This window comes from Staurois parvus, unplaced genomic scaffold (genome assembly GCF_062004578.1).
Source record: "Staurois parvus isolate SC_StPar_1 unplaced genomic scaffold, SC_StPar_1.0 ptg001402l, whole genome shotgun sequence".
Classification (NCBI taxonomy): domain Eukaryota; kingdom Metazoa; phylum Chordata; class Amphibia; order Anura; family Ranidae; genus Staurois; species Staurois parvus.
This window is the reverse complement of record NW_028319198.1, coordinates 246,240-262,813: the sequence shown is the minus strand read 5'-3', so window position 1 is coordinate 262,813 and position 16,574 is coordinate 246,240. Positions and strand designations below refer to the sequence as shown.

Sequence of the window (16,574 nt, the reverse complement as noted above, 5' to 3'; positions counted from 1 at the left end):
GGGGTAGGGCAATGTGTGTAGTGGAGGGGGTGGGATTTCACTGGGGTAGAGCAATGTGTGTAGTGGAGGGAGTGGGATCTCACTGGGGTAGGGCAATGTGTGTGTGGAGGGGGTGGGATCTCACTGGGGTAGGGCAATGTGTGTAGTGGACGGGGTGGGATCTCACTGGGGTAGGGCAACGTGTGTAGTGGAGGGGGTGGGATCTCACTGGGATAGACCAAGGTGTGTAGTGGAGGGGGTGGGATCTCACTGGGGTAGGGCAATGTGTGTGTGGAGGGGGTGGGATCTCACTGGGGTAGGGCAATGTGTGTAGTGGACGGGGTGGGATCTCACTGGGGTAGGGCAACGTGTGTAGTGGAGGGGGTTGGATCTCACTGGGATAGACCAAGGTGTGTAGTGGAGGGGGTGGGATCTCACTGGGGTAGGGCAATGTGTGTAGTGGAGGGGGTGGGATCTCACTGGGGTAGGGCAATGTGTGTAGTGGAGGGGGTGGGATCTCACAGGGGTAGGGCAATGTGTGTGTACTGGGGGTGGGATCTCACTGGGGTAGGGCAATGTGTGTAGTGGAGGGGGTGGGACCTCACTGGGGTAGGGTAATGTGTGTAGTGGAGGGGTGGGACCTCACTGGGGTAGGGCAATGTGTGTAGTGGAGGGGGTGGGATCTCACTGGGGTAGGGCAATGTGTGTAGTGGAGGGGGTGGGATCTCACTGGGGTAGGGCAATGTATGTAGTGGAGGGGGTGGGATCTCACTGGGGTAGGGCAATGTGTGTAGTGGAGGTGTGATGTCACGGCTGGAGCATGCTCTGTTCAGCTAAATTCAAGATTGGGGGCAGAATCCTCCGGGCACATGCAAAGTGGAAGCAGATATTACATTGTATATTATGAAGGAAGGATATGTATATTTGTTCTGAATATATTGTACATAGTGCTATTCATATACTGTGTATATGATGGACGTGTCACATGTTGTACTCACCTATACAGGTAACAGTGGGAGGAGTCCACTCCTGGGGGGTGTGGGGGTTGTTACATCTCATTGTGTTAGATGATGGATAATATCCAGACTTACACCGTACTGCCACTGATTCTCCCTTCTTATAATACTCCTTGTCTATGGAGAGACTGTCCACATGGTCTATGGTGGGCTTCTTACACTGAGCTGTGGAAGAAGGAGATAAAAGCAGATGATTATACATGATATACAGTGTGAGGAGTAAAGTGATTGTGTGTGATGGACGGATCCATTGATGGGACCTTTCAGTGGTCTATGGACCATGGTCTGACCTCCTCATTATGGGAGGTTCCTGGGATCTGTCTGCTCCATACGGAGGGCTTCCTGCTGCGTATATCATGGAAGTGTCACATGTTGTACTCACCTGTACAGGTAACAGTGGGAGGAGTCCACTCCTGGGAGGTGCGGGGGTTGTCACAACTCATTGTGTCAGATGATGGATAATATCCAGATTTACACCGTACTGCCACTGATTCTCCATTATTATAATACTCCAAATATTCAGGGTGTAACATGTAACATGATATGAATGGACCGGCCCCCAATCCTCTCCACTCCCCCGCTTTGACAGCTAGTGAGGGATATTCTCCACCCCCTCCCCCTGCTAGATGTCAAATTAAAAAAACAGTGACCATGCTGGACTCCACCTGCCTGGCTGCTCCGTTCTTTCACAATCCTCTGTGAATGAGAAACTACAAGTCCCGCCCATAGTTCTCATTGAACTACCACAGTGCTGCACATCCTATACATCCCGTACATCCCTTACAACCCATACACCCCATACATCCCGTACATCCTGTACACCCCATACAACCCGTACATCCCATACATCCCCTGCACCCTGTACACCCCATACATCCCTTACACCCCATACATCCCCTGCATCCTGTACACCCCATACACCCTGTACACCCCATACATCCTGTACATCCCGTACACCCCATGCTTCCCATACACCCCATGCTTCCCGTACACCCCATACACCCCGTACATACAGTGGATATAAAAAGTCTACACACCCCTGTTAATTGTCAGGTTTCTGTGATGTAAAAAATTAGACAAAGATAAATCTGTAACCTATAAACAATTCAGTTGAACAACAAACTGAACTCTTTCATGTGGAGGGAAGTAAAAATAAAAAAATTAAAATAATCTGGCTGCATAAGTGTGCACACCCTTACACTAATCCTTTGGTGAAGCCCCTTTTGATGTGATTCCAGCACTCAGTCTTTGGGTATAAGCCTATCAGCACGGCACATCTGGACTTGGCAATATTTGCCCGCTCTTCCTTGTAAAAACACTCCAATTCTGTCAGATTGTGAGTGCCTCTTCTGTGCACAGCCCTCTTCAGATCACCCCACAGATTTTCCATGGGATTCAGGTCTGGGCTCTGGCTGTGTCATTCCAAAACTTTTATCTTCTGGCGAAGCCATTCCTTTGTTGATTTGGATGGATGCTTTGGGTGGTTGTCATGCTAAAAGATGGAAGTTCCTCTTCATGTTCAGCTTTCTAGCAGAAGCCTGAAGGTTTTGTGCCGATATTGACCCGTATTTGGAACTGTTCATGATTCCCTCTACCTTGACTAAGGCCCCAGTTCCAGCTGAAGAAAAACAGCCCCGAAGCAAGAAGCAACAAGTTAGACTGCAGTTTCTTGTTTGTGTTCTTACCTCCTTGCTGTAGTCCTGATCCCTTCTCATGTTTGTCTGTGTTCACCTATGGGCATCATCTGCTATCCTCTGGGTTTTATTTCCTTCCCTTCCATCACTTCCTGTCCCTCCTCCTTGTTTGCCTGTCTATATAAGACGTGCTCAGACTAGGCCGCTTTGCCTGAGCAACTTCCTAGTTGCTGGAGCTCCCATGTGGGTCTGTTGTCTTGAATCCTAAATTGACTACCTGTGTACCGACCCCAGCTTCATTCTCTGACCTTGCTTGTTTTCCACCTATCCTGACCTTGGCTTGCCTATCAGATTCTGTTTGTCTTCTCCTGTGATACTCTGCTCCCGTGAGCAGTCTCCTCCACCTCAGCTGGGTGTACCTGGTCCCAGCTTGCTGCAAGTCCATCCCCACCATCAGGGGCTCTGGTGAACAAGCAGGCTGGGGCTTAGACTCCATGCCCTGGGGAACCCCAAGTTGAAGATCCATAAGAGCTCACTACCACCGGTGCTGCCACCGCCATGCTTCACGGTGGGTATGGAGTTCTTTTGGCGATGTGTAGTGTTGTTTATGCACCAAACATATCTTTTGGAATTATGGCCAAAAGTCCACCCTTGGTTTTATCAGGCCAGAGCACATTTTCCCACTTGCTTTTGGGAGACTTCAGATGTGTTTTTGCAAAATTTGGATGTTTTTCTTTGTAAGAAAAGGCTTCCGTCTTGCCACTCTACCCCATAGCCCAGACATATGAAGAATACGGGAGATTGTTGTCACATGGACCACACAGCCAGGACTTGCCAGATATTCCTGCAGCTCCTTTATCCACTTGCCCTCCTGAGGATTTCCCCCCCTTCCTGACCAGGACATTTTTTGCATTATGGTGCTGCGTTACTTTAACTGACAATTGTGCGGTCACGCAACGCTGCACCCAAATAAAATTTACGTCCTTTTTTCCCCACAAAATTAGCTTTCTTTCCCTGGTATTTGATCACCTGTGTGTTTTTTTATTTTTTTGTGCTATACAACAAAAAATCCGTCAATATTGAGCAAAAAACAATATTTTGAACTTTGTGCTATAAAACATGTCCAGTAAAAAAATAAACAAAATCTAATTTCATCATAAATTTAAGCCAAAATGTATTCTGCTCCGTGTCTTTGCCAAAAAAAAAATCCCAAAACGTGTAAATTAATTGGTTTACATGAAAGTTTCTACAAATGGCATTATATATACTGGGCTTTTCTTAAAAAAATATTTTTTCTAGTAATGGCAGCGATCAGCAACTTTTAGCAGGACTGCGGCATTCTGACACTGGGGGGAACTGACTTGGTGTCACTGACATCCTCAGTGACACCATTACAGTGATCAGTGCTAAAAAGAAGCACTGACACTGTACTAATGGCACTGGGCAGGGGCAGACTGACCATTTGGAAACTCGGGCACTGCCCGAGGGTCCGGGGTCAGTAGGGGGCCCCATGACATGCCCTGGTACCTTTTTCATAGGCTTTTTTGAATTTGGGCAAGGTCACAGGGGCCCCATGATCTTCTATTGCCCGGGGGCCCCATGTGTTGTCAGTCTGCCCCTGGGAAGGGGTTAACGTGTGGGCAATCAAAGGGTTAACTGTGTGCTGTTTCACTATGTCCTGTGTCCGTGTGCTTCACTGTAGTCACACTGCTGTGCAGAGCCATCCAAAGCAGTGTGCACGAGCCAACAGGGAGGAGAACTGTTTTGTTTACAAACAGTTCTCCTCCCCATCGGAGATCCTCGGCAATCTCCGGGCACCAGTGAGTAATCACCGGCCGTACACAGTGATTGACAGCCGCGTCCGGAAATGCAAAAACATGTATATATACGTGATTTTGTGCACCTGTGCCGCCCTGTAGCAGTATTTCTGCTATAGGGTGGTCGGGATTGCTGTAGGCCTCTTGGCAGCCTTCCAGACCAGTTTTCTTCTCGTCTTTTCATCAATCTTGAAGAGATGTCCAGTTCTTGGTAATTGTTGCGCCATGTTTTATCCACTTGATGATGACTGTCCTCACTGTGTTCCATGGTATGTCTCGGAAATTCTTTTGTACCCTTTTCCTGACTGATACATTTAACAATGAGATCCCTCTGATGCTTTGGAAGCTCTCTGCGGACCATATTTTGCTGTAGAATGCAACTAAGAAATCCCTACTGTAACATAAATGTAAGAGTAGAATCATTTTATCATTAGTTGGGATGTGACCAGTAGAAATATGTAATTGTAGATATAGTTTAGTTTTGTATTATTACAGATCAGTGTTCAGTATTCAGTCAGAGACATATGTTCACCAATCAGCATCTGAAAGGACAGAGCAGCTTCTAGGCTGGAGGTGACACCAAGAAGCCAATAAAAGCTTCTCACCTATGTAGCCAGAGATTGCCACCTTTTTGAACCTAAAAGAAGAAGACCGAAAGAAGGCTCCGAAATGTCTGCCAGATCTGATTCATATCCACAGATCAGAGGAATATGTTTCATCTCTCATGAAAGCTAAAATATTAGTTGCAGAGAGAAGAAAATACTTCCTTCTGATTGGACACACTGTAGGCTCCATCTACATGTAAAATGTAGAATCCCAGAGAAACACATAGAATGGTTATATGGCGTCTGATTGTGACAGCTGAACAGTGATTGGTACTGTCGCAATCGGACTGACGCGCTGGTGTTGAAAATCCTATCCCTGACCCAGTGATCCAAACCGTTTCTTGCCCATTTGAGATTGGGCACTTCAGAACACAGAACGTCCTGTGGGCTGGTACAGGAACACCCCCCCAGGGTTGATTGGCTGAGGGCTAAAATCCAGCCCAAATCCATATTTCAATAAATTGAGGACCCTGAGATATGGACGGTGTGATTCGTACAGAGCCGGATTTATATGACTTGTGAATCGCGGACTTTCTTTGATTTGCTCCAGTTGCAGGATAAATCTTGTTAAAAGTTTTATTTCTGTTTTTATTCCCTTTTTATTTCATAGTGAATAGCCAATTGTGTGTCTTTTTGTATTTTCTGTAACTGTTTTTCCTTTGTACATATTTTATGCTCTGCCCACTTTCAAGATATTAAATCATAAAATTAATAAGTGACTTCTGTGTACTAAGTGTCAGGGCTCCCAGGTGTGACCAGAGGTGTGTGGCTGACGCAGGGAAACGCAGACTTCAGATATGTTATAAACAGTATAATTTATTAACATTAACAATACAAACATAAACGCAGTGCAATACTAAAACATAATACAGTGCAACCAAACCAACCACCCACAGATAACAGTACATACAAGCAAGCGTCGTCAGGCAGGCCGGGTCAATATCAATAGGGCAGGTAGGTACAGGGGGAGCAAGCGGAGATTGGTCGGGGTCACAGGCCAGGTTCAGCAGGTAGCAAGCAGCGTAGTACAGAGGGTCAGGCAGAGGGATGGTCAGGGTCACAAGCCAGGGATCAGAACAGGTAGCAAGCAGCGTGGTACAGAAGGTCAGTCAGAGGGATGGTCAGGAGCGAGCCGGGATCAGAGCAGGAGAAGTCAGCAGCGGTTCAGAAACAGGATGCAGGACAGAAACAGGATACAGGGCCCAGGACAAACACAACACCAAGGCAGAGTCTGTGGGTCTGGCCATCCCTTAAATACCCCAGCATAATCAGTTCCAGGTGTTAGCTGGCTGCAAAGTTGAGTCTCTGATTGCTGGGAGCATCCGCTGGCCAGCCCTGGTACTGCAGATCAAAAGGCAGGTGAGTCCCACCATTGCTGGCCAGTCCATTCCTGACAGTACCCCCCCCTCAAGGAGCAGCCTCAGGACTCTCCAAACTGTCCTAGCTGGGAAAAATGTTCCACCGCCCGGGTCTGGTAACTGGCGGGATATCAAAGACTGGCACACCGGGCAGGACTCCGGGCAGCGGTACACCGGGCAGAGGCACATCGTACTGGACTCCGGGCAGAGGCACACCGGGCAGAGGCACATCGGGCTGGACTCCGGGCAGAGGCACACCGGGCTGGACTCCGGGCAGAGGCACACCGGGCTGGACTCCGGTCAGAGGCACACCGGGCTGGACTCCGGTCAGAGGCACACCGGGCTGGACTCCGGGCAGAGGCACATCGGGCTGGACTCCGGGCAGAGGCACATCTGGCTTGACTCCGGGCAGAGGCACATCGGGCTGGACTCCGGGCAGAGGCACATCGGGCAGGACTCCGGGCAGAGGCACATCGGGCTACCAGGAGAAGCAGCAGGCAGCGGGCCACCAGGCGGAGCGGCAGGCACCGGGCCCCCGGGCGGGGCAGCAGGCACCGGGCCCCCGGGCGGGGCAGCAGGCACCGGGTCCCCAGGCGGGGCGACGGGCCTCGGGTCCCCAGGCGGGGCGACGGGCCTCTGGCCCCCAGGTGGGGCGACGGGCCTCGGGCCCCCAGGCGGGGCGGCGGGCGCCGGACCCCCAGATGGAGCGGCAGGTCTCGGGCCCTCAGGCGGAGAGGCGGGCGCCGGACCCCCAGATCGAACGACAGGTCTCGGGCCCTCAGGCGGAGCGGCGGGCGCCGGAGCCCCAGATGGAGCGACAGGTCTCGGGCCCTCAGGCGGAGCGGCGGGCGCCGGACCCCCAGGCGGGGCGACAGGCATCGGGCCCCCAGGCGGGGCGACAGGCCTCGGGCCTCCAGGCGGGGCGACAGGCCTCGGGCCCCCAGGCGGGGCGACGGGCCTCGGGCCCCCAGGCGGGGCGACGGGCCTCTGGCCCCCAGGTGGGGCGACGGGCCTCGGGCCCCCAGGCGGGGCGGCGGGCGCCGGACCCCCAGATGGAGCGGCAGGTCTCGGGCCCTCAGGCGGAGAGGCGGGCGCCGGACCCCCAGATGGAACGACAGGTCTCGGGCCCTCAGGCGGAGCGGCGGGCGCCGGACCCCCAGATGGAGCGACAGGTCTCGGGCCCTCAGGCGGAGCGGCGGGCGCCGGACCCCCAGATGGAGCGACAGGTCTCGGGCCCTCAGGCGGAGCAACAGGTCTCGGGCCCCCAGGCGAAGCAGCGGGCACCGAGTCACCAGGCGCGACAGTGGGCACCGAGTCGTCTGGCAAGACTGCGGGCACCGAGTCAACTGGCGGAACAGCGGGCATCGAGTCAACTGGCGGAACTGCGGGCACCGACTCGTCTGGCAAGACTGCGGGCACCGAGTCGTCTGGCAAGACTGCGGGCACCGAGTCATCTGGCAAGACTGCGGGCATCGAGTCAACTGGCGGAACAGCGGGCACCGAGTCATCTGGCAAGACTGCGGGCACCGAGTCGTCTGGCAAGACTGCGGGCACCGAGTCGTCTGGCAAGACTGCGGGCACCGAGTCGTCTGGCAAGACTGCGGGCACCGAGTCAACTGGCGGAACAGCGGGCATCGAGTCAACTGGCGGAACAGCGGGCACAGAGTCAACTGGCAAGACTGCGGGCACCGAGTCGACTGGCGGAACAGCGGGCACCGAGTCGTCTGGCAAGACAGTGGGCTCCGAGTCAACAGGCACGACAGTGGGCACCGGGTCATCAGGTATCGGATTGTCTGGCTCGACAGCGGGCATCGGGTCACCAGGTATGACAGCGGGCACTGGGTCACCAGGCATCAGGTCATTTGGCTTGCCAGCGGGCACCGCGTCATCTGGCAAGGCAGTGGGCACCGGGTCACCAGGTATGACAGCGGGCTCTGAGTCAATTGGCACGACAGCGGGCACTGGATCAGGTACCGGATCATCTGGATCAACAGCGGGCATCGAGTCAACTGGCCTAATAGGATCGCCGGGCTGGATCAGTTCATCATGCTGAGTAGCGGCATCAGGCTGAATGCAGGCATCAGGCTGAGTAGAGGCTTCAGGCTGAGTAGAGGCATCAGGCTGAGTAGAGGCATCAGGCTGAGTAGAGGCTTCAGGCCGAGGAGAGGCATCAGGCCGAGTAGAGGCATCAGGCCGAGTAGAGGCATCAGGCCGAAGAGAGGCATCCGGCCGAAGAGAGGCATCAGGCTGATTAGAGGCTTCAGGCTGAGTCACGGAAGGCAGGTTCACCGGTTTGGATACTGGCAGGATGGTATTGGTTGGAAAGAACTTTCACTTTTTTCTGGTTTTAACTACTGGAGCACTGCAAGTAAACGCAGGTCTGCAAACGAATGGAGCAGCTGGAGACAGAGAAGAGCTGGAGGATGGAACAGGGGAGGGAGCAGTTGCTACAGAGGGCTTTTTTACAGGGTTAAAGGCAGGATAGGTGCAGCGAGTGGGAACAGGGGACTGACATGCGGTAGATAGCCAAGTATACTGGGCTGTAACTGGAGGAGCTGGTGGGAATACAGGAGTAGAGTTAGAAGCAGGACTGGGTCTTTGTAAGCTGATAGAGGCTGGGTGCAACAAATCTGTCCATGTCTGCAGTATGGGTTGGACAAAGCTGAGCTTACACAAAGCCTGTCTGGTCAATGACTGCACTGCGTTTATACAATCTCTTAGTGTCTGTGGTGAACATGTGGAATAACGCTCCAGAAAGTAACCCACATCATCCTCTAATAACCACACCAGGGACTCTACCTGGTCTGCACTAAATGGTGGCAAAAATTCATCCCTGCATTCGGGGGAACCAGATGAAACCAACTCAACACAAACCTCAATCAAAGGTTGCACCTCAGAGAACTCTGTGCCCTGATCTACTAGAACATGAGCGAACCGTATACATTCTAGCAGTTCATCCCGGGTATACTCCTTCAGAGTTTGATAAGCATACTCCCTGTCATCAAACACTAGCAGATATAAATACGCAACCTCATCCAGATCCATCCTTCCCAGCAACAAGCCAAGATGGCTTCCCTGTGCAGCCACTTCTGGTCAGGATTGGCCTTGGTGTAATGTCAGGGCTCCCAGGTGTGACCAGAGGTGTGTGGCTGACGCAGGGAAACGCAGACTTCAGATATGTTATAAACAATATAATTTATTAACACTAACCATACAAACATAAACGCAGTGCAATACTAAACATAATACAGTGCAAACGAACCAAACCAACCACCCACAGATAACAGTACATACAAGCAAGCGTCGTCAGGCAGGCCGGGTCAATATCAGTCGGGCAGGTAGGTACAGGGGGAGCAAGCGGAGATTGGTCGGGGTCACAGGCCAGGTTCAGCAGGTAGCTAGCAGCGTAGTACAGAGGGTCAGGCAGAGGGATGGTCAGGGTCACAAGCCAGGGATCAGAACAGGTAGCAGGCAGCGTAGTACAGAGGGTCAGGCAGAGGGATGGTCAGACAAGCCAGGGATCAGGACAGGTAGCAGAGAATCAGACAGGAACAGAGAGCAGGAACAGAGAGCAGGAACAGAGAGCAGGAACAGAGAGCAGGAACAGGATACAGGGCCCAAGAGAAACACAACACCAAGGCAGAGTCTGCAAGTCTGGCCATCCCTTAAATACCCCAGCATAATCAGTTTCAGGTGTTAGCTGGCTGCAAAGTTGAGTCTCTGATTGCTGGGAGCACCCGCTGGCCAGCCCTGGTACTGCAGATCAAAAGGCAGGTGAGTCCCACCATTGCTGGCTAGTCCATTCCTGACACTGTAATTTGATGCCTTTTGGAGATTTTTCCATCTTTCCTTGGCTTCTTTATGCACATTAATACAAATTTTTAGCTGGGGTGCCCAAACTTTCGATCCCCACTGTATATATATAAATACAGAGAGCAATAACACAACAAAAAGATGAAGAAAGAGGATTAGAGATGTACTGTAGATACTTGCCAAAAGTCCTGGGTTAAGCAGACCAAGCTTCAGAGCTCCCAAGTTGGTTCTGATGTAAAAAAGGAGAATTCTTCAACTTCAACTTCTCCAAGCATAACAGCCTTTTCTAGGAACTCAGAAGGGTGTCTCCTTAAAGCAGAGAACCAATTGCCTCATTTGGGGAGGGGTGTTGCAGGCGGGGATCTCAGGCTATGACCAAATCCCTCACAAGGTATACTATGGTCAATAACCTTCCCTAGGTACATGTAACATTCTATCCATGACTAGATTAATATGCAGAATCATCTGCTGAACGTCTCGATATCAAACATGCCATATTTTTCTATTCCAGCTAGAACTATATGGCTTTCTTCTCTCCTGTAGACGTCCACTAGGGGTGTAAGATATCAGACGACTCGCATTAAACTGAGCTATCCAAATATATACTTGGTTTTTATGTAATTATTTCCTACCTTAAGATATAAAATTATATGGAAAAGTGGGTTTTAAATGTGAGGTCTGTTTTACGGCTAGCTGGAATGTCTTTGAAGCCCAGTGAAGGACTGGTTTATGGTTTTACGATTATCTCAGATTGAGAAGTTAACAGACACCCGGGCACCAGCTAATTTGGGTTTATAACCATGAAGCTCTCCAGCTGGGGCCTGATGCCTTTTGAACTCAGCATACACACACAGACCACATTTCTGAGGAGGCTCATTGGAGGGAGAGAGAATGATACAAGATGGAGGATCCTTAGCAAGATGGATGACCGCGTCCATCTCGGTGTGCACAATTGCTACACACTCCTCTCAATGATTGTGGCCGGACCAGTCAAATCGTTAATGGGCTCTCTGATGGGACAAAAGGCAACAGTGGTGAGAGGGGGGTTCCCCCTTCCACTGCCTGTAAAAGTGATCCAGCAGCTATATAGCCACTTGGATCACTTTTATATGAAAGACAATAACTGGTTGTAAAAAAAGTAGCAAGATCCTGATTGTAGCCTCATCCATGATTCTGGTATAACCATCTCTGTATCAACACCGGCAAAACCCTCCTGCCCATCCCACTCAGTTTTCTATGGATAAATTGTGGCATTTCCAGGGCTAGTGGATAGTGTCTGTCATTTTTGCAGTTTTTTTTTTTTGGGGGGAGTGCACTACTATGTCTTTGCCTTGTGTACCAGAAGACCTTGTCCCAGCACTGAGGACACTGGTCCTGTACTGTGCCCTTCCTGTGGGTATCACTAGGCCGAGGCACTTGTAGCATGTGCCCCACATCACACATGGATTTTGCACAGCCCTGCCGCCCTGTAGCAGTACTTCTACTATATGGGGCGATGGACCAGCAGAAGATGACGGATATTGAATGACATTGTTTGATGATCTTCTACATTGTTGTTCATGTGTGTGGGTCTCCGTTATGGAGATGTAACTTCTATTATTTATCTCCTTAGTCTCTGTACTGATACCGTGTGCTGTTGAAATAAAGAATTTATTTAAAAAAAAGGGGGGTTGATTTCCCAGTGGGTTCCTAGGGACGCCGTCGGTGCTTGCACCATCAGTTTCCTCAGAAACCAGTGACAGCGGGAAGCTGCCATATATAGAAGTAGGAACAAATCCCACTTCTAGTAATGATTTTCAGTTCCCACAATGCAGGGGGCCGAACAGGCAAAAGACCAGGAGTTCGTTTAAATGCCCGAACAGCCCGAGTTTGGTTTGAACCCTTGGCCTATACCTACTAGTAAATAATTAGTAGAAAAAAAAATGCAAATTTGGACTGACTATACTTAGATCAGTTCCTATACTCTGTATATGATGGGAGTGTCCTGTGTTGTTGTACTCACCTGTACAGGTAACAGTGGGAGGAGCCCACTCTGGGGGGGTTGTTGCATCTCATTATGTTAGATCAGAGGTCTCAAAACTTTCTAAGCAAAGGGCCTGATTACTGTCCTTTAGACTTTAGGAGGGCTGGACTGCCCCATCATTGGTGTCAGTGGGAGGAATAGTTCCCCATCATTGGTGTCAGTGGGAGGAATAGTGCCCCATCATTGGTTTCATTGGGAGGAATAATGCCCCATCATTGGTGTCAGTGGGAGGAATAGTGCCCCATCATTGGTATCAGTGGGAGGAATAGTGTCCCATCATTGGTATCAGTGGGAGGAATAGTGTCCCATCATTGTTATCAGTGGGAGGAATAGTGCCCCATCATTGGTATCAGTGGGAGGAATAGTGCCCCATCATTGGTGTCAGTGGGAGGAATAGTGCCCCATCATTGGTTTCATTGGGAGGAATAGTGTCCCATCATTGTTATCAGTGGGAGGAATAGTGTCCCATCATTGGTGTCAGTGGGAGGAATAGTGCCCCATCATTGGTGTCAGTAGGAGGAATAGTGCCCCATCATTGGTGTCAGTGGGAGGAATAGTGCCCCATCATTGGTGTCAGTGGAAGGAATAGTGCCCCATCATTGGTGTCAGTGGAAGGAATAGTGCCCCATCATTGGTATCAGTGGGAGGAATAGTGCCCCATCATTGGTGTCAGTGGGAGGAATAGTGCCCCATCATTGGTGTCAGTGGGAGGAATAGTGCCCCATCATTGGTATCAGTGGGAGGAATGGTGCCCCATCATTGGTGTCAGTGGGAGGAATAGTGCCCTATCATTGGTGTCAGTGGGAGGAATAGTGCCCCATCATTGGTGTCAGTGGGAGGAATAGCACCCCTATCATTGGTGTCAGTGGGAGGAATAGTGCCCCATCATTGGTGTCAGTGGGAGGAATAGTGCCCCTATCAAAGGTGCCAGTGGGAGGAATAGTACCCCTATCATTGGTGTCAGTGGGAGGAATAGTGCCCCATTATTGGTATCAGTGGGAGGAATAGTGCCCCATCATTAGTATCAGTGGGAGGAATAGTGCCCCATGATTGGTATAGGAGGAATAGTGCCCCATCATTGATGTCAGTGGAAGGAATAGTGCCCATAATTGGTGTCAGTGGGAGGAATAGTGCCCCATTATTGGTGTCAGTGGGAGGAATAGTGTCCCATCATTGGTGTCAGTGGGAGGAATAGTGCCCCATTATTGGTATCAGTGGGAGGAATAGTGCCCCATCATTAATGTCAGTGGAAGGAATAGTGCCCCATCATTGATGTCAGTGGAAGGAATAGTGCCCATAATTGGTGTCAGTGGGAGGAATAGTGCCCCATTATTGGTATCAGTGGGAGGAATAGTGCCCCATTATTGGTATCAGTGGGAGGAATAGTGCCCCATCATTGGTGTCAGTGGGAGGAATAGTGCCCCATCATTGATGTCAGTGGAAGGAATAGTGGCTAATCATTGATGTCAGTGGAAGGAATAGTGCCCATAAATGGTGTCAGTGGGAGGTATAGTGCCCCGTCATTGGTGTCAGTGGGAGAAATATTGCCCCATCATTGGTGTCAGTGGAAGGAATAGTGCCCCATCATTGGTTTCAGTGGGAAGAATAGTACCCCATCATTGGTGTCAGTGTGAGGAATAGTACCCCATCATTGGTATCAGTGGGAGGAATAGTGCCCCATTATTGGTGTCAGTGGGAGGAATAGTGTCCCATCATTGGTGTCAGTGGGAGGAATAGTGCCCCATTATTGGTATCAGTGGGAGGAATAGTGCCCCATCATTAATGTCAGTGGAAGGAATAGTGCCCCATCATTGATGTCAGTGGAAGGAATAGTGCCCATAATTGGTGTCAGTGGGAGGAATAGTGCCCCATTATTGGTATCAGTGGGAGGAATAGTGCCCCATTATTGGTATCAGTGGGAGGAATAGTGCCCCATCATTGGTGTCAGTGGGAGGAATAGTGCCCCATCATTGATGTCAGTGGAAGGAATAGTGGCTAATCATTGATGTCAGTGGAAGGAATAGTGCCCATAAATGGTGTCAGTGGGAGGTATAGTGCCCCGTCATTGGTGTCAGTGGGAGAAATATTGCCCCATCATTGGTGTCAGTGGAAGGAATAGTGCCCCATCATTGGTTTCAGTGGGAAGAATAGTACCCCATCATTGGTGTCAGTGTGAGGAATAGTACCCCATCATTGGTATCAGTGGGAGGAATAGTGCCCCATCATTGGTGTCAGTGGGAGGAATAGTGCCCCATCATTGGTGTCAGTGAGAGGAATAGTGCCCCATCATTGGTGTCAGTGGGAGGAATAGTGCCCCATCATTGGTGTCAGTGGGAGGAATAGTGCCCCATCATTGGTGTCAGTGGGAGGAATAGTGCCCCATCATTGGTGTCAGTGGGAGGAATAGTACCCCTATCATAAATAAGGAGATAAGAGCAGATGATTATACATGATATACAGTGTGAGGAGTAAAGTGATTGTGTGTGATGGGACGGATCCATTGATGGGACCTTTCAGTGGTCTATGGACTAATATCTTCAAGGGGAAAAGTTCAGACATTTTCTTGCTTTTATTGTAAGAAAAAAAAATATTCCAATCTACTCTAGAATTTTTTATGTGCCAACAAGACAAATATCCATTAAAAAAAATACAATTTTATTTGTACATTAAAATACAATACAGTTAAACAACCATATCCAGCAGAAGCACCAAGTCCAATGTATAACACAAATTCCATCAGTCTTAGTGTCTGACGCGTTTCGCATACAAATAGCTTCCTCAGGTTCAGCACACATTCCGTAAGTCTTAGCTGATGGACACGTTTGATCCTGGAGAAGCAATTTTTTTTAACTGTATTGTATTTAAATGTACAAATAAAACTGTATTTGGATGTTTGTCTTGTTGGCACTTTCTGATCTTCCATGAAGAGGATTGGAAACTTTTTTTCTCTTACAATATTACTGTTAATTTGGGGATTGGGCCTTGTATCTACGTACAGAGGGTTTCCACTTGTATAGTTACATTGTAGACATTTTCGAGCTAACCTACATTTTAATGTTACATTAACCCTTCCTGCCTACCGGGCACTTTTGCCCCCTTCCTGCCTACCGGCCACTTTTGCCCCCTTCCTGCCTACCGGCCACTTTTGCCCCCTTCCTGCCTACCGGCCACTTTTGCCCCCTTCCTGCCTACCGGGCACTTCTGCCCCCTTCCTGCCTACCGGGCACTTTTACCCCCTTCCTGCCTACCGGGCACTTTTACCCCCTTCCTGCCTACCGGGCACTTTTACCCCCTTCCTGCCCACCGGACACTTTTACCCCCTTCCTGCCCACCGGACACTTCTACCCCTTTCCTGCCTACCGGGCACTTTTGCCCCCTTCCTGCCTACAGGGCACTTCTACCCCCTTCCTGCCCACCGGACACTTCTACCCCCTTCCTGCCTACCGGGCACTTCTACCCCTTTCCTGCCTACGGGCACTTTTGCCCCCTTCCTGCCTACCGGGCACTTTTACCCCCTTCCTGCCTACCGGGAACTTCTACCCCCTTCCTGCCCACCGGACACTTCTACCCCCTTCCTGCCTACCGGGCACTTTTACCCCCTTCCTGCCCACCGGACACTTCTACCCCTTTCCTGCCTACAGGGCACTTTTGCCCCCTTCCTGCCTACCGGGCACTTCTGCCCCCTTCCTGCCTACCGGGCACTTTTACCCCCTTCCTGCCTACCGGCACTTTTACCCCCTTCCTGCCTACAGGACACTTCTACCCCCTTCCTGCCTACCGGGCACTTCTACCCCCTTCCTGCCCACCGGACACTTCTACCCCCTTCCTGCCTACCGGGCACTTTTACCCCCTTCCTGCCTACCGGGCACTTTTACCCCCTTCCTGCCCACCGGACACTTCTACCCCTTTTCTGCCTACAGGGCACTTTTGCCCCCTTCCTGCCTACCGGGCACTTCTACCCCCTTCCTGCCCACCGGACACTTCTACCCCCTTCCTGCCTACCGGGCACTTTTACCCCCTTCCTGCCCACCGGACACTTCTACCCCCTTCCTGCCTACAGGGCACTTTTGCCCCCTTCCTGCCTACCGGGCACTTATACCCCCTTCCTGCCTACCGGGCACTTTTGCCCCCTTCCTGCCTACCGGGCACTTTTACCCCTTCCTGTCTACCGGGCACTTCTACCCCCTTCCTGCCTACAGGGCACTTCTACCCCCTTCCTGCCTACAGACACTTCTACCCCCTTCCTGCCTACAGGGCACTTCTACCCCCTTCCTGCCTACAGGACACTTCTACCCCCTTCCTGCCTACCGGGCACTTCTACCCCCTTCC

General features: G+C 50.8%; 1 pseudogene; it reads right to left on the bottom strand.

Moving 5' to 3' along the window:
- Positions 1-1,528, bottom strand: part of LOC149436192 (uncharacterized) — a 59,909-nt pseudogene extending 58,381 nt beyond the window's left edge.
- Positions 1,529-16,574: the final 15,046 nt, after the last annotated feature.